The sequence below is a fragment of the Parasteatoda tepidariorum genome, chromosome 11 (assembly GCF_982258835.1).
Source record: "Parasteatoda tepidariorum strain Cologne lab strain chromosome 11, Ptep-v5.0, whole genome shotgun sequence".
NCBI classification, from domain to species: Eukaryota; Metazoa; Arthropoda; class Arachnida; order Araneae; family Theridiidae; genus Parasteatoda; species Parasteatoda tepidariorum.
The window spans coordinates 96516072-96536218 of record NC_141765.1 but is presented as its reverse complement, the minus strand read 5'-3'; the positions used below and the strand labels follow the sequence as shown (position 1 = coordinate 96536218).

The 20147-nt window shown below is 29.8% G+C and overlaps 1 long non-coding RNA gene across 1 annotated transcript in view; it reads right to left on the bottom strand.

Annotated features, from left to right (window-relative positions):
- Nucleotides 1-398: 398 nt before the first annotated feature.
- LOC147801937 (uncharacterized) overlaps nucleotides 399-20147 on the bottom strand; it is a 28558-nt gene continuing 8809 nt past the window's right edge. The window contains exons 2-3 of the long non-coding RNA XR_015430414.1: nucleotides 15226-15356; nucleotides 399-775 (exon numbers count right to left, since the gene is read on the bottom strand). This is a non-coding gene — a long non-coding RNA (uncharacterized LOC147801937). The remainder of the gene's footprint in view (nucleotides 776-15225; nucleotides 15357-20147) is intronic.

Here is a 20147-nt window from a genome sequence, read left to right as displayed (position 1 = left end):
ATTGTTGGAAAAACAGCTGAACATATTAAATAATGCTATAGTAAATGAAATAGTTTAGTATAGCTGAAATATCATGGTTTAACATCCCATAGATTACACTTTGAGAGGTCACCATTTTTAAAAAGACAAAAATAAGAAACAAAATTCCCTGTATTTTCCCAGTTTGTACAGAAGAAATCAAAATTCCCTGCATTTTCCCTGTTATTTTAGGTGATTTTTAAATTCCCTGCATTTTCCAGGTTTTCCCTGTTCTCCCTGAGGAGTGGCAACCCTGTCACCATTATGCATTGAGTGGTCACCATTTTTTCAGAGACAAAAAGAAACTAATTTCCCTGTATTTTCCAAAATTGTAAAGAAAAAACAATCAAAATTCCCTGTTATTTCAGGTGATTTCCCCTTTATTTCCCCTGTGGAGTGACAACCCTGGATAATTAGAAAACTGTACGTGTACATATTTTCTATTTAGAAACCATCTCTGGCATAGTTGATTTTAGACTATAAAATTAAGCTTTTTCAAAACATTACTTCATACCTACTTTCACTAAATTATTGTAAATAAAAATTTCAAAGCTTTATTTATAAATTTAATAAGCAAAACAGATGTACCATTCAAGATGAATTGGGAGTCCTTTTTGTTTCTGATTTAGGATATTTAAATAGTAGGTTGCTCTCACTTCATCATCACAATCCAGGAAGCTCCTCTGCAGAAGGACTAAAATATTTGGGAGAAGCTCTTCACAGTGAGCGCCAAACTTAGCCAAAGAATTCACAGCAGCTGCAAAATAAATGTATGTACATTCAAAACAATGATCAATCACATGAATGTAATACATACCCGCCAACATTGAAGAAGTAAAATAACAGAGATTTTACTAGCGACATTTATTAGGCTACGAGTAAAGTTTTGATACATCATGCATAATCATGTAAGTCAAAAAGAGAAATTCAAAATTAGAAATAATATAAGCACTTACATGTAGCAAAATGATATGTATATAAATCTTAATCTAAAGAAGATTTTTTATACCATTATTTATAAATTATTTTATAAACGTTGTTAAACAGACAACCTTATTTTGGGTTTTCGGCTACTAATGTTCAACTCTGTCACCTTGTCATTTTGAATCCAATCCAGAAGACAAGGGATTAATCAAGTACTGGCGAAATTTGCCTCCTTGGAGGACTTTTTGAAGGAACTAACCCACATTTACATTACATAAAGAGAAAACCATGAAAACGTCCCACAGTTAGCCTGACTGCAAGGAGTACTTAAACTATTAACACTCAACATACTGAAGTGCTAGCAATATCACTATCTGTTGAGGAATAAGAGAAATATTTTTGACATCAGCGGGTATTTTATTGGGAAAATTTTTTTAAAATAACTTTCTTCAAAAAATACAGCGAAATTTTAGAATGTATGGGTCAGGAGATAGTCGTAAAATACAAGAGTCTTCGCTAAGGAACAGGACACTTGGCAGGTATGGTAATAATAAAATTCGAAAATATCGTTCTGCTTCACAAGAGTGCAGTGAGAACGAAAAATACAATTATTAAATAAGGTTGTTCAAATTTTTTTCATCTCAAAAAAGTTTATAAAAGTAATTTTATGTTAAAGTTATAAATATTATTATGCTTTAATGTATATGGAATATCTCAACCTGGTTACCATGCTATGTACTTATAAATCAGTCGAATTCTTGAATATTTCTTTTCTTCTCAAAATTATATGCCATGTAAAGAAATGTCTTCATTGCTCCATTTTGTTTCTCGATGTTGCCATATTTGCGGGAACAAAACTGCGGGAAACATGTTTACGTAAGATATGAACTATCCCATTTTAAACTTTTCTTAAAATTTAAAATAAAACTGTTTTCAGTTTTAGAACTAGATATTTTTACTTGAATTGTTAATATTTCGTGATAGTTCAAATTTCTCATTTCATGTAAAAATTTGTCAAAATTTTCATAATTCTACTATCACTATTTTTTTCGTACAACTCAGGAGCCCCTGGGTTCAGATAATTAAAAAAATTAAGATTATAAATGATAATAAAACGTTTCGTAAAATTTTGCAAACAAATAACATATTATAAACTTAGCAAGCCATTTCTGTTTGATATAGTAAAATTCGTTAAAATAGTTCGAGATATAGCGTACAAATCAACAAGTAAAATTAATATTAAGGGGCTCAAAATTTTGAGGGCTTCTCTGAGAAAATTATATAAACCATATATCCCAGATACTGACTACCCTCTATACAGAATACAAATCAGTCGAAAAAAAGGGCATATTTTTTCAGTAAAAGTATATTTTGGGATCTGATTTCGTAACTTAAGGTATATTCTGCACTGATTTAATACCGTATTTGAGGTAACTCCCTTGAACCATTAAGATTGAGTTTTAGAAAGTGAAGATTTGATTATTAGATCAAACGTTATTCCTGGTGGTATGCTATTTTTAAGAATAATTTATCTTAGAATTCTGAATTTTTCATGATAGTTTAACAAAAGTACAAAAATGATTTAAGTGCAAATATTTTTGAGATGCATCGATTTTTTATAAATTAATTTTCTTTAGATTTAAATGGGTTACAGTAGTTTTGCTTTAACTTAAGATTTTTTCTTATACTTGGGTTAAATTGCTCAGGATAAAACAAGTTATAACACGTATTTTTTTTCTCAAAAAATTGAAACTTTTGGAAGGAAAAATCCTTGAGATCCTTTAAGGGTGCATGATAGATATGTGGTCAACAAAAGGTGCATTATTTTGAAGAACATGCAGGAATTTTAAGAATAACAGTAGAATTTCTTAATTATGCAGAAGATAACTTAAACAGTGGTCGCACACGCATTGCTTCATATTTTAAACGAGTTCCTATAGCGGGTTACGCTTTAGGGCAAAATTCTATTTTGCATTTGTCTATTTCTCAGTTAAACAAAAAATATATTTTACCGAATATTATTTGGAAGATAGGTTTCGTGGATTTTTTTTGGTGGTATAACGATTTCTTACGGTAAACTTAAATTTGACGGCAGACAGTGTTGTTGGCTGAATGGTTTATGGTGTCTCAGATTTTAAGAGGATAAGTTAATTGAGACTTAATTTGAGGAGTATGCTGACAATCATCTAATGATTACTGAGAAATCGAATTTTAAAAAGGTCATATTTTTAAAATTCGATTTTTCAATAACTATTCGACCAATTTTGCTCAAAATATGTATTTTGCCAAGCAAAATTACATGCTTTAAAGTGGTGTAAAAAATTATATACTTAACAATTCAAAACGTTTCAAACTTATGTTAAATAAATTAATTCAAAATGATAAATATTAACAAAACGTTATTTTCTTAATGGATAGAACTGTACACGAGCTGTAACTGTAAATGAAATGCAGCGAAATACGCAAAAAAGTAAAATTAACATTAAGGGGTCCAAATTGTACCGTTCTCCTGATCAAATTATTTCTCAGGTTGTTGCCACCACATATATTTTAGGAGACAGAAATCCAAATCCGAATTAAAAAAAAGAGGCATGTATATTAAGAGAATACGTTTTTCTGTCTGATTTCGTAACTCAAAATCGCCTGCACTAATTAATTAGCACATTTGAGGTCATCCTCTCGAACCATTAAGATTGGGTCCTAGAACGTTAAGATCCGATCATTAAATGAAAAGTTATTCAGAATGGTCCGTTTTCTTTATTGCCAACCTAAAATATCTCGCTGAATAAATTTGACCTATAACTAAAAAAAAAGTTATTTAAGATGTCGCCTCATATCCGCACTAACTCTTCTCTCCTTTACTAATTTTTCATACAAACAGATTAGAAGCTAAAATTATGTTTAAATTAGCAAATAATATAATAAATATTGCTAATCTTAAATAAAACATGATAGTTTTCAATTTCATATTTTTTTTTCTCTTCATATTGTCGATACAAAGTGTTCTTAAAGAAAATAAAAAATGTGTACGTTTATTTCTTAAAGAAAATATTATTTAGACACTAAAAGTAAATGCCTGTGTAGTAACCTGCACATGGAGTCTTTAAAATGTTAGTAAATCATGCAGTAACATCTGCTAGTACTCCAAGTTCAACACTTACATGAAGAGCATTTTATAGAGTATTAAAACTCCACATTTTTATGTTAGCAAAAACTTTTTTTTTTAATAATACTCCAAATTGCCGATCTCTGGTCAAGTGGTTACTGTACTGGACTAAAGGACCAGTGGTTGTGGGTTCGAATATCACGGTAGAAATGGATGCACCTTTCTCTCTCTCCGTATTCTAATGTCTTTTCTTCTAAGTGATTTTATTTTATTTTATAACCGTCGTTGAATAGCTGACCAGCCAATTTTAGGCGTACGACTACTAATGTTCTACTCTGTAACCTTGTGATTTCGAACCAATACAGAAGACAAGGAGACTCCTGGATCAGTATCCCCAAAAGTATGATTTGTTACGGGAACAGGGAAGACTTCGCGACTCGACATATTTAACGTGCATCAGTCAACCTTTACTACATCGGGAGTCTTCGGACTGCGGGGATCGGACCAACGACCTCTTGGACATGGGTCCAGTGCCCTACCAACCAGGCTATCCCGTCCCTTCTTCTGAGTGATTGTGTGAATGTAACGAGCCGAGCCGTGATGACTCAGGAAATAGCACGTTATCCTTCCAATAAGGCGAACCGGGTTCAAATCCCAGTCGATACGAATTCCGCATCCAACTTGCACCGACCACAGTGCTGACGTGAAATATCCTAAGTGGTAGACGGATGGATCATAGGTAAGAGTCCCCTTGCCGTTAGGCTAACCGAGAGAGGTTCTCGTGGTCTTCCTCTCCATGGAACGCAAATGCGGGTTAGCTCCATCAAAAAGCCTTCTACGAAAGGAAATTTCTTCCAATACTCGATACAGGCTCGTTCCCTTGTCTTCAGGATTGGGTTCAAAATTACAAGGCTACGCAGTTGAACATCAGTAGCCGTAAATCCATAAAATTGGGTCGGTTGTTTAACGGGTCGGTTTGGGTCGGTTGTTTATAAAATGTAACCAGCCCTATTAACGGGTTTGTGATTGAATGACATTAACGTCGATACTCCACAGTCGCGGCTTAGCCACGGGTGCCCAATGGGTAGCGATAAGTGAGGAGCAGTTCTGAGGCCAATAAGAAATAAACCCAAGTGCACGGCATTAAAAAAAATGCTCCAACTTAGAATATTTAAAGATCCTGAACATTTCTAAAGAAAACCTTGAAATAAAAAAAATTTTTTTTTAAAGATTTATTTAAATTAATTATTAATTAATTATTATTAATTATTATTATTAATTATTAATTAATATTAATTTATTTATTTCTTATTCATTCGATAAAAACGCACTGAGGATGACAAATTTTGTCATCTTTCCCCTCCAACTGCAACAAACATTTCTCCTGCAAGAGACATCGTTTTTTCGTTACAAATTTTCCCGTATCAAAATTTTTGATGGCCCCATTAAATTTTTTTTGATAGTTTCAGTGTGATTCATGATGATCCAACATCATTTGATGGTCACCATTATACAGGATTTTCCATTACATGTTCACGGTTTTCGATATGCCAACAAACTTCCATGAATCCATGATGGAAAATAATACTTTAATACTATGACCATCAAGAGAAGTTTGAGTCTCATGGATCAACAACCCATGATGATCCGTTATGGTTTCAACTACACATTTTCTTGATGGGCTAATGAAAATTCTTGTTGGTTCTCAAAACAATCTGGATTTCTTTATTTTGGACCATCATAAATCGGTCCGTATTCCAAAATTAAGATGAGGGTTGGTCATGATCGTTCCAACATTTGATTTCTAAGATACTATGATGGAAATTCGGATGGCTCAAAAGGAACAAACCACAAGAACAAATTGCTATTCTTATGTTGGAACATCATAAATAAGTTCGAATTCCTAGATTGAGGTGATGGTTACTTATGAAATAAAAAAATATAATGTTTCATGATAGAATTATTGAGGGTTACCATCAAGATATATGTTGTTCCATCAATTGAAAACCATCAAAAATGTTGACTTGTGTAGAGCAAAAATCATCTCAATACCGAAAATGGTGGCAACTACTTTACACCAAAGTGAATCACTGTACATAACTCTTGGTACTTAAGTGTTTTGCTTCAGAAAGAACCAAAGATAGTTTTGGTTATTGGTTTTGAACCACCATTTTGGTATTCAACAACTCCAAAATTTAAGAGTTCAGTAAGATATGATGATACACATAGGAGTCGGTAAAGTTATTTTTATGATACAACAAGTAAGAATCATTAATTTAGGTTGCATATATATGTTACCGTGAATAATCAAGAGAAGGTCGACTTTCACTAGTAAATGTCAACAATTACACAGTCGTTTTGGTGATTGTCCAAAATATTTCTTACATCCGATTTTATATTAACTTATTCGCTTGTATTATTATATTAATTCGATATTTTAACATCTGATGAAAATAGATTTGGGGAAACATCAGTGTTTGGAGTACCGGTTAAATGCATACTAGGAAGTGGCACTTGACTTTAAAAAAACATCGATGTAGGGCATACCGGGTAGAGGCAATAAACTAGACCTACTAGTTTAGAATTCGGACATTTACCAAAGAGATTATGTGACTGTCAACTTCACCGGCTCAAGTCAACAATCCCCAATTTACATCATTCAAAGTAACACATATCTATAACGTTTATAGCATTTGTTTTCATTTCCATGAAAACCATTATTCAGCTTCATATCAAAAATAAATATAGAAACTAAGACTAAACTCCCGTAGAGCAAATTCAACATTGACCTTAAAAAAACATGGATGTAGGCACTTAACTAGACCTTTAGTTTGTCTATGGTAAGAACTCCCCCCGCCATAAAGTCTGAGGCCGTCTGCTGCTACGAAAACTAGAATAGCGCATTTCAGTGCGAAATAGCTTCTCTTCTCTTTAGGGCTAACACAATAGACCGAAGAAAAAAGATTCCTTTTGCTCACGCCGACCTGAGTCAAAACCTGTCATAAACAGCGACCTCCTACATCCCTACGTAAAATAGTTATACCTCGTTACCATAGTCACCGCCATGGGTGCAGACAACAGACTAGGGGAATTCTTACTTTAGACGAACTGTAGTATATATTTCGAATTCTTACTAGCGACTACATAATTGTCAACATTCACTGGTGGAAGTTAACAACCACCAATTTCGGTCATTCAAAGTATACTAATTTTTAAAATAAAATTTGTTTGCAAATCGAAGTTACACACAGCAAAGAAGAACATTTAGATGAACTCAAACTAGGCTGACAAGCTAGACGAATGAAATTTAAATATTATAAAACTATTCAGTGGAATTGACCATTTTATGTAAATCTTCTAATTAAAACATAACTATTTTTATTACACAACTCAAAACAAATATGCTCACTCACATTTCACTGCAGGTATGTATGAATGGCTATTTCAGTATAAGCTTGAAATAAAATTCACTCACACAATGTTTGGAGTTCTTCAACACTCAATTCGGATGGGTATTACACTGTAGTTTACACAGACAAACTCATTCCCAATGGTTGTGTATCCTTTTATAACTGGAAATAACCCAATTTCAATTTTTCAGAATTGTAAGACAAATTTCCTGTGTTAATATTTCCCAACAATTAAGGGCAAGGATCATGTTGGAGTTCTGCTTAAATGTCTTAAATGAAAAATTCGACAAATGCAAGAGTGAAAAAGTTGAACCAATAAAATGTGGCCTATAAAATTTCCCTCAAAAGCAATAGCATTTTTCAGCAGGATGAATAGCTTAGAACATTTTGAAAAACATGTGTGAAAGACTGGTCTGTATTTTTATGTCATATAATATTGTAGAATATATATTTTTATTTTTAAATTTTCACTGATGACTTAAGCCTTTAATAACTAAATACTTTTTTAACACAGTTTTAAACATAAACTTGCAGAAAAATGCTTTAGTATTTCTTCAAAGATTGCATAAATTGAAAGTGCCCAAAATCCCTTTTTTCCATCAGCAGGCTGGCTATTAACATTCAGAAAAGAAATTCCTCTAAGTTTTATAACTAATGATAAAATTTCATTATTTGTACATATTTTTAAACTCTTTTAATTTTGATTATAGATGAATATAAATTTTTCAGAAAATTAAAAACTTTTTTCGACAGACATTTAACTGACTTAACAAACATTAACTTAGCATTTATAACACTATAAACTTAACATTTTTTAACAGACTTAACAAACATTTTGCGAGTGAATTCTGGTGGATAATAGACTTCATTCGTAAAGTGTCAAAGGGATATTATGAACGACTTACATCATATTTTTTACTACATAACTTATTCTTGAGTAAAGTACAAGGGTTAAAAACTTTTAAATAACAAAATATTGAAACTAAATTTAAGCAAAAATAAATATTTCTCAAAAATAAAATAAATTGCATGAAATTTAAAGAATAAGTCAAACTTGTTCTTTATTCATAAGTGTCAAACTCATTCAGGGTGCGTATTTAAAATTTTCAATGAAAAATAAGCACCTTTTAAGCACTTTTCAAACACGCAAAAAATATTTTTAACACTATAAGCAAAAAATATTTTTAAGCATATCATAATTAGACATGTTTGGCACGTTTTTGACAATTGATGGTTTTATCTCGTTTTAACCGTCAAGTCACAAAACCCATTTGACATAGTTTTTGACAATCGTTAAAAACTCAAAATTTTGGAGTCAGGATAATTAATAGCTATTATGAATACGAAGTATTTTTAAATTACCATGCTTGTAAAATTTCAAGTTCTCCATCAATTTTGTTCTTAAATTATTTTAACATAAAACTCTTGAAAATTACTGTAAAAACCCCAAATTTTGGTACAGAAAATATTCAATAATTTTAAGTATAAATGTGTCAAATTTAAATTTATCCAATAACTTAAATTGATAGAATATTGAAAATAAAAAGACAAAAACACATGACAATGATCTTATTCCTTATATGTTAAATCAGTTTTCATTTACTTCCATTTTTACTATTTTTTTCTCCAAAGCAAACGACTACAAAAAATTAGTTTTGAAGCTTTCTGTACACCATGTTCATTTTAATATGAATAAGACCGAAATTTGAAACTGTTCTTTTGATTGATGTTTTGCTGTATAAACTAGAACGTTGACCTACTAAACTATTATAACATAATAAAATTACAGGTTATTAAGAAATTAACTCAACTAAACTCTTAAATTGATTGATTTAAGAAATTATTAACTCATTTAATCAAACATTTATATATTTTGCAAATTATAATTGAATTACATAATAATCTAATTATAATCATATTATATTCATGACTTAAAGGATATATTCGTGGAAATGTAAGCAGGAGTGCAGAAAAATTTCAGTCCCTAATATTTCCTCAGAATAAAGTTCCTTTTAATTTTTTTTATCGAAACTTTCCCCAAAATTCTGTAATTTCTCTTCCTTTTAGTACAATAACTTTTAAAAATGTTTTTGGAAAGCAAAATATATACAAGGAAAGAAATTTGTTTGACTTTACACAATTCTTGAATATACGAGAATATGTTAAAAATTATTCGAAATCAAAATACAGTCGGACTTCTATTTTAAAAAATTCCTTTTTGCGAACTTCTCCATTTTCCGATTTTTTTTCGCAGAACCGAGAACATTTTGGAAATTTCTTCGTAAAATAACTTCCAAATAGCGAAGTGAATTTTCTATTTAACGAACTTTTCTTCGACATCCTCTTTTCCTATTTTTCAAAAATATTTCAGAACATTTCAAACTTGTTAACACATTTTATGGGGGAGTGACCTTAAATTGACTTTCAAATTTCGGCAGTAAAATCCCTTTCCAGTTTTGTTTGCTTTCCAATAGAAAAACTCAGACAAAACAGATTTTATCAGTAGCAATTAAACTTAAGAACGTATATGGTTATGCATGTTTAAAATTACTTTTATAATAAATGCAAGTATACTTAAATATAGCTTTTTTCAGTTGAAAATATATGTATCATGATAGAGTAACGCTTGATTATGTTTTGCTCTATTCTTGCTTTCCATGTAGATACTAATTTACAAGATAAAGGTGTCTCAATTGCTATTTTAATTATGTTTATGAATTTAAAACCTGTTTCGTATTGCTCAAGTATTTCAAGAATTCCACTAATTTTCCATATAACGAACTTTTTTATCGGGATTTAGCGACTTCATTAAGTAGAGGTCCGACTGTATATTTAAACAGTAATAGTTTATTAAAGATCCCAATCATAAACTTAAGGGATTCAAACTAATAAATACACAAATTGACATTTAATGTTTTTTATATCAAGGAAAAATGTGTAAAGTGACACATTTATTAATAATAAAAAATTTTGTAGGATCTTTTTTAGACGGAAAAGTTTTCTTTGGATGCCTGAATATCCCTCAAAGCCGCATCATTAGACATAATCAGCGAATCAACACATAAATAACATAAGTAGTAATAACAAACGTTAAGAATCAAGAAAAATACTTTTTTTAAATATGTTAAGATCAGACAATTATTGGCGACCACTTTAGTTTTACTTAATCTAAAAAATCTGCCTAGATTGTGGCATAAAATAATTAAAATCAATACTTAGATTAACAATAATTAACAACTCATAGTTATTACTTATCTCATGTTAAGAGTACCATGTTTTTAGAAAACCCAATTAATAATTTATTAATTTTGGCTGTATTTTTAATAAATGATATATAATACAAATGTTAATTATAGTAGTATATAATGCAAGTATTGTGCATGATTTAATGTTTAATAAAATGTCCCCAATGTTAACAGATTTTTGACGTGTTTAATCAAAAGTGAGTTTGTGACATCAAAATCCAACTCTGTAATTATGATATGCACACTAGGACTGGGCGATATTAGAAATTATATATCGTGATATATCGTCAGTTTTGCATCGCGATATAGCGATGTATCGCGATATAGTATTTTTGAATTTCATTTACTTTAAGGCACAGAAAGTCAGATTTCTATCAAGACTTCATACGCATATTGATTTAAATCAATTTATAAATTTGAAAATATATATGTTTTGCTAAAGAAAGATATTAAATAAATTGACTAAGATGTACAAATCTTACTTAAAATATTTATTGAAAAAATGTGTGTAGATACAGAATGAAATATTTGCACTTCTTTATCGTTTATAAGGTATAAGCAGTCTTAATTTAAGTTAACCCCTAAAACACCCTTAATGAAAAAAAAATATTGTTATTAAACAAAAGCTGATTTTAAAATTTCAAAATATATTTTAATTAAAATAAAAGTTAGATTGACTAAAAGACGAAGTTTAAAATTAAAAATGTTCGAATTTTAAACTAAAACGTAAACATAAGATTTGTAATAATTTCTTAAAATTTTCGTTCTCTGAAAGATTTCTCAGTTTAAAATTAAAAAGGGAATTTTATAAAGATATCTAGCTAAAATTATTGAAAGAAAATTTAAAAAATTAAAAAAAAAGTTTGTTAAGAAATTCATTATACACTTAAAACAAAGTGTTAAAAATAATTTATTTTTTTTTTTAAAAAAGAAACTTTTTTTAACAAATCAATATTTGCTTGTACTATTATGCGTAAATAATTACAGAATTATTAAGTTCGATCGTAATGTTCAAATTCTGAATGAAGAAGTAAACACAAGTTTTGTTATATTTTCTAAAAATGATCACGCAAATAACAAAAGATTTCTTAGTTTAAAAATAAATAAATAAATAAAAGTGAAATTTATCAATATATTTACCTAACAGCATAGAAACAAAATTTAAAAAATAAGTTCGTTAAAAAATTATTTGTATGCTTAAAACAAAGAGCTAAATAAATTTTAGAAAAAAAATGCTTCTTAAACACTATTTTTATTATTATTTCATATAAATAATTAAATTAAATTAAATAATGACCGAATTATGAACGAAAAACAAAGTAAGGCAAAGTTTCTTAATTAAATTCTTAAAAATAAAAACAAAAGAATTGTGATATTCGGTAATATATTTAGCTAATTAACTAATAATATAAAACGAAAATTAAAAAAAGATAATGATTTTACTCTCTAATAAAACGAAGTAGTAATTGATAAAAAAAAAAAAGAAATGAATAAAATTCGCAAACTTTTCAATAACAAATTTATTTACTTTGTAATTTAATTCCTTATGGGTGCCTTAAATTAGATTTCCGATAATTTTCACATTTAAAAATATAAAAAAAGTTTTGTCAGAAAATAAATAAGAAACTTACCTAATTAATGAAGAAACTTTTCTTTAAAAATTCTTTTCAATAATAGATTGCGTTCAGAACAAGGTTACGACGGCGATCACGAAGTTAATCCCATTGAAAATAATCTACAAGAAACGATTTCAAATCGCGAAGGTGCGAAAACGAACATGTGATATAACGATATAAGGTCTCAAAAGTGATTCTGATTCTACCGCTCATCAGTCAAGGCCGTCTCAACAAAACGAAACAATATCGTCTTCCACAGCGCGAGTTGGCATCGGAACGTAAGAGGAAGTCCTTGCGTGTATCGCTATATCGTTATATCGTCTTCTTCACTCGACGGCTTAAATCAGATTTCTGATGCATCGCTTGGAATGAAAGTTGCTGTATCGGTTTGCCGATATAGGCGTTAAATCGATATATCGCGATATATCGATTTATATCCCAGTCCTAATGCACACTAATAAAAAAACTTTCTTCTTCCTATTGTTGAAAGTTCCTCAAATGCAAAACAACTTCCAAAGACTTTACATGATCATGATAAAATAACTAGTGACAGACGAAGAACTCTTTTCTTGGTTATATTTAGCCACCGCAAAACAATTTATACACACTTAAGATATTCAGTATTAAGTGACTCATTTTGTCTTTAAATTAATAATTACTTTATTTAATTATGTAAAAAAATTAATTCAAAATTATAATTTAACTGTAATTGAGAAAAGTTATCGAGAGTATTTTTAGATTTAAATAAAAGTTATTTATAAAAGCATATTCAACAAAACATTATTTATCTATCATTTACAACTATTATTTATCATACCGAATTTATTAAGATATGTAAAGAATTAAGCAAACTACGAAAACTCCAATAAATTCACATTATAAATGTAAATTACTGTATGGCCCTTAAAAATGTTTATTATTATTATTTGTTATTTAGTTCAGTATTTCTTTAACACTAGAAGAACTGAAACTTAGTGTACACCTATACTACCTATACCCATAACTTAGTGTATAATATTGCCTTTAATTATTATTGAGTTCTCATAAAACAACTTGAGAGTACTGAAAGTTTTTAAAGTAATAATACCATAATTAATAAAAAGTAACAAAGTACAATAAAAGTTTATAAAATATTTATGCAGCTGGTGGACGGTCCCTCAGCTAGAAATATTAATCTTAAAATTCTTAATTGATTCTTAAGTTTAATGAATAAAATGAATAAAAGAAGGATGAAAAGTCTGAGGTGATGAAGTTTCGGGATTCTTCAATGCTTTGGAAACCCACATGGAAATACGTAATTAGTGAATGGTCCCCAAGTCAAGTTCAAAGATCATGATACTAAACTATTTTGATTTCGAACGTATATCGCGAGAAGGCCATTTGCTTGCCAATGACGAAGACGATGGCGCGTCACCAACGATGACATTTACAAGAGAAAAAAAATTAACAAGAGAAGAAATTAAAAAGAGAACACCAATTGAAAAAAAAAAGCACCTTTAAGCACTTTTCAAAAAATCTACGCACCCTGTCATTGATGTAAATGATACTCACTTCATTATTTATTAAATATTTCAATTCCTTAATAAATAATGGGCTGAGTAAATAACTCCGTAATACTAGTACAACAATTAGATAGCTTTCTTATAATTCAACGGATAGCTTTCTTATAAAATAAGCAAAAACCAGGAAAATGTATGGCAAAATTTGGTTAAGTTTTTTTGAAGCTATATTTTTTTTGAACAAATATTTATATGAATTGCTCATTTAAAAAATATTTATGTGGTCTTTGGTGTAAAAAATGCCTATAATAATAATAAACTATTCACACAATTTTTAGATAAAAGAATTGTCTTAAACAGTGGTTAGAACTTGCGCACTACAAGTAGTGAAACTACTGTAGTCGCTACTTTTTTTGTAGTTTGTAGTGTAGCGTACTACTTTCTTTAAAAAAAACTAGTTTAGGGAGATGCAAAAAAAAAAAGACAGCAAATTGTAGCAATTTTTAGCAACTACTTTTATCGGTAGTTGAGAAAAGAAGTAAAGCTCTAAGGGATTTAATTTTTCGAATTTGATTGGAGCAAATCTTCGCGGATTCGTCAATGAATGCAATGAAAATGACTCTGTGGCTGCAGCTGAGCTTTAATAAATAAAATTACGTATAACTGCGTATTTAAAATTACGTATAACTAGGAATTAAAATAGACAATTAATCACTTTGGTACATACAAATACACACTTGGCACTTACACATACAAATGCGCACTTGAGAAACATTGATGTTATTTCAAAGAAACGGAATGCATTTTCTATGTACTTAATTTATAAGAGGAAATAAAAGAGCATTTAGCAATTGAAAAGATACGATTATTTGATAATTTCGCATTTCTTAAATTAAATTTTCGCTGTCGAAATATGTGTAAAAATTTGAAGGTTAAATGAACAAATTCGTAAACATTTTTTTGGAAAAACAAACTCACTCTTGCAAACATAAATCTCTCTCAATTATTCCCTTACATTTAATGTAGACCAATTTGTTATTCAAAACCATTTTGAATATAGTTGTAAATTAAGTTTTTCATCAAAGTTTGTCTCCTAAAAGTAGTGAAATAGTTACTACAATTTCAATAGCCACTCCATTTTAAAAAAGTAGTTGCTGTTAACTACATTCGTAACAAAGTAGTTGTAATAAACTATAAAAACAATGTTTTTTCCGACCACTGATCTTAAATGTAATATTTCACTTAATTAGCTTTAATATGGAATCAGTTCATCTAAAAAATAATTTTTCAATGTAACTTAATATAATTTTTTAGACTGACAATTATGGGAACTTCCGAGTTTTAAAATGCTGAATATTACAAAGTTTTTGAGCTTTTTTATCAAAATATCTGAGAGTTAAGACTTACCGAAAGATTTCTGAAGTCACAGATGCCTGCTATCCGGAATCAAGGAGCTTTTGGCACTGAGTAGACCACTGCCAAGGCTATTGCCACACAACCATACAAATAATAAGATCTCATCGGACTTTTTCTAAAACCTAGAAATGTGCAAACAATTTGTTTCAATATTAATCAGATTACTTTAAAAAACATCTACTTTATTCCTACTATTATTTTTCATTGCGAAATATTTTAATAATTAAGTATTGACAAATTTTTGTTTAAATTTAATATTAAAAATAAACTGGGAACTATTATGGTTTTGCCTTTCATATACGAATTGTGCGTAAAAATATCATTTTTGTTTTTTGAATTATATTGATTGAAATAATTTATTAAATTGCGAATTTTCAAAAGTTATTATTATTATTTTACAACTGAACGGGTACTGCCTCATTGAAACAGGAAAGCCATCACATTTTTTTTCTACATTATAAACATATCCTCCAGTTATTAGAGAATTTCTATATTTTCAGAAAATATATTTCTTTTCTAATAGTAGCAAATATTTTGTATTAATACATTTGATTAAGTACAGGGGTCGGACAAAATAATGGAAACACTTCGATAATAACACATTTTTTGATATTTATCAAAAAATATTTAAAAAAAATCAGTTTACAAATTTATAAGTGTGATTAGATCGTGCGATTTCTCCTACATATAAATGAAGTTTAAAACTTTGTGAGGTTTGGGAGACTGACAATAAATTACGAACGGAAATTTTTTCAACACTATGGCTGCGCTAAAAAATGTAACAAAAATGGGCACTTTTACGACTGTTTTCTTCAAAATGATGCAACAATTAAGTGGTTAAATACAATCTCTCACTTAATTAATTTTGATACCAAATCAATTCATCAAAAGAGATTTTTCCCACTCGATATAATTCTTTACACTAATAAATATGGTAAGTAATGACTTTTGAAATAGTAAATATTGGAATATTTTTGGGCTTTTGTTATCAAAATATCTGAGGGTTGAGAAGACGTACCGAAAGGTTTTCGAGGTCTCAGGTGCCTGCTGCCCGCAAGTATTCATTTTTTAAAACAATAAAAACAAATTGGGAACTATCATGGTCTTGCCTATCAAATAGGTAGCCTTTCAAATACCCGTAAGAAATTCTTAATTTACCTAACATTAAAAATAGTTGGCAAGAATCGCTACAAACTACAGTAATATACAATAGTTTAGCTACTTCTGACCACTGATCATAAGTTATAATTTTTTTTCACAACTAAACTGGTACTAAGAATTAAAACAAGAGAACTATCATGTCTTTTTTGTACATTACAAACATATCCTCCTGTCACTAGAGAATTTCTGTATTTTCAGAAAATATTTTTCTTTCTAACTAGTTACAAAAATTATGTATTATTACATTACAATAAATAGAATTTTGTCCACAACAACACATGAAAAATTTAAACAGTTCAGTGAAAAAAGATATCACCCTTAATAATTTTTGTTCGAATGATTTGATTTTCACAAAAAAGTGTCAATCTTAATGGCTCCATCGGATGAAGTCACCCATTACTGGTTCCAATCTTAATGGGTGATAACAAATATGCTAATTAATTAGTGTTAACTACTAATTAATTCACGAAATCAAATACAAAAACGTACTTTCTCGGAATAAACATGAACTTTTCTTTTAGATATATGGATTTTTCACGGTTAAAATCTGGGGGAGGGGAGGTAGCTGCAATCTAGAAATTGTGATCCTTATAGTATATTATAATATTCTATTGTTGATTTCCTAGTTATTTTAGTATTTAGAACATAAAGTCTTTAAGTTTTTTTAGCACAATTTAATTAATGGAACATTAAGCAATTCCTAATAGATTAATATCAATGTATAGTAACTTTTTATAGTAATGTATCATAAAGAGGATAAACAGCATCAGTTAGTCAATATTCTTTCGTAACAGAAATTGATTTTGATTAAGATTTTTAATACAGTTTAAGAATTTCTCAGTCGCATAATATTAAAGTAGGATTACAATATATTAAAGAAAAAAAAGAAACGAAAAAAAAATTGTAAATTGCGAAATGATCCCCCAATTTGCCATTCAAAAATTCCATGATATGATTGCTGTATTTTACTTTATTTTAAAACCATCGTTGAACAGCCGACCCATTTTTTTTTGTGGATTTACTGCTACTAATGTTCAACTCCGTAGCCTTGTGATTTTGAACCTAATCCAGAAGACAAGGGAGCTCCTGGATCAAGTATTGGGAGAAATTTACCTTCGTCGAGCACTTTTTGGTGGAACTAACCCGCATTTGCGTTACATGGAGAGAAAAACATGAAAACCTCCCATAGTTATCCCAACGGCCAATGGACCCATGATTCGTCTAACACTGCGGATATTTTACGTCAGCACTGTGGTCGGTGAAATTCGTATGCGGAATTCGCTGGCCTCGCTGGGATTCGAACCTGGTTCACCTCAATGGAAGGCGAACGCCCTGAGGCATCGTGTCTCTATGATTACTGTATTGATTGTAACCAATCATTATAAGAAACGATAGTTGTGAAACTACGAAATTCAATCTTCATGATTTGTTGCTGGATTGACTGAAAATAATAAATAAGTACATCAACTTAAAATGATCACCATCAAAGTTAGATGGTGTATCAAATTTTCATTATTAATTAAAATAAAAAGACTCTGGCATGAAAATCTATTTTTCCCTATTCTTCGATTTGAATAGATTATTTTAAAATTCTTGTTGACTTGAGTAGAAAAAGGTGATCTTCTGAACGTACAAAAAATTCGGGAATAACTGGGCAAAAAGCTGAAAGTTAAAAAATCTACATAAGTCAGTCTACCAAAGTCAAAATTTTTGATGGTCATATCAAAACATTTTGATGGTTTTTGTTGGTCTCATTGAGGTTAATGATGGTCCAACATCCTTTGATGGTCATCATCATCCAACATTTTCCATTATGCGTTCATGGTTTTCTATATGCCAACAAACTTCATTTATTCCATGATGGAAATTGCTGCTTTAATACTTTATCGGTAAATCATCAAGATAAGTTTGATTCTCATGAACCAACAATCAATGATGGTTCCAACTATGCATTTCCATGATGGTTTGTTGGTTCTCAGAAATATACCATCAAAACATTTTAGTATTTTATTTTTTCTTATGTTGGAAAATCATAAAGAGGTTCCTACATTAGGATGGCTGTTTATGCTTGATTTCTAAAAAAACTATGGTGGAAATTTCTGATGGTTTAACATGAAAAAGTCATCAAAACAAGTTGCTATTCTTATGTTGAACCATAATAAATCATTCGAATTCCTACTTTGGGGTGATGGTTATTTATTTTGGTTACCATCAAAATTACAATGGTTTTATGGTGAAATTATTGATGGTTACCATCAAGATTATGTTGGTCCATCAATGGAAAACCATCAGAAATTTTGACTTGGGTAATTTAGCTGAATATTTCGGATATCAAGATAACTACAAACTTTACAATATAGAATGCATTTCATGCTACGTATAATTTCTTTTATAAACTTATAATCCCAAGTTAAAACTTTTAATAGTTTTCTATTGATGGACCAACATACATTCTTAGACAACTAACATTCTTGATGGTAACCATCAGTGAAGTTTGACTTCGGCGATCTGCTGGGAACGGTTTCTTAACGATCAGTCCCCTGCGGGACTCAATTGTTTTTTTAAGTTTGAATAGAAGTAATAGAGATGTTTATTATGCTGTAGAATTTTTTACCAAACTTCGAATAATGGAAAGTTTTTTCTTCTATTACAATATTAACTACACGAGGTTTCTAATATTGACTACGCGTGGCGGTATAATCTTTAAGAGTTTCAATAACTATATAGGGTTGTTAAAACTCTAATTTGAAACCTGTTTCTTTCGCCAAATGTTTAGAGATGAACATTAGTAACAATTCAGGAGTCTGACCTTCTGTTCATTTACAAGTCGAAATTCTTGATCGTCCCATCAAAATATTTTGATGGTTTTTGCTGGTTTCAGTGCGTTTCATGACGGTCCAACATCATTTCAACATTTTTCATTATGCGTTTATGGTCTTTGATATGCCAACAAACTTCCACCATTCTATGATGGAAAATGCTTTACTTTAATACTATGATGGTTAATCATCTAGACTATGATGGTTAACCACCAAGAGAGATTTGACCTTCTAGGACCAAAATTTCATGATAATCCTTGATGATTTCAACTATACAAATTTTCTATTCATTAATCAAGCCCGATTAACAAGAAAAATAAATATATTTGCAGATGGATCCAAGAAGAGTGATGGTGCTGCAATTGTACAATATGAAGATGGCATAATCACATCAACCACGCAATTGAAACATAACTCCTACAACACTATATTCCAGGCTGAAGCAATAACATTAAAGGAAGCCATGACTCAGGCCATAAAACAACAAATCGCAAGGCAAACTACATTATGGTCAGACAATAATAGCACTTAAAAATTATAATACCACTCATCATATTATACAGGACATCCAAAATCTACTTAATATTACTAATGGCCTCCAAATCTCATGGATTAAAGCACATAATAAACAACGATGGAAATGAACAAGCTGATAACTTAGCTAAAGAGGCAATTAATAAGGGTCAATTTTTCAACATCAAAGTTCCACATTCATTCATTAAGCTTAAAGCTAAAACGCAAATTAAGAAGGCAATATTCACATATTGGAGAAAGGTTAAAATATAAGCTTAGAGGGGTTTACGACGTCCTACAATAGGTTAACGTTTGAAGGCAAAATTCAATATTCGATTATTTTTTTTCAAAGAAATTGGCTGAAACCTTTTTAAGACGTAACTGATTTTTTGGTGGATGGGCTAACGAAAATATTGTTTT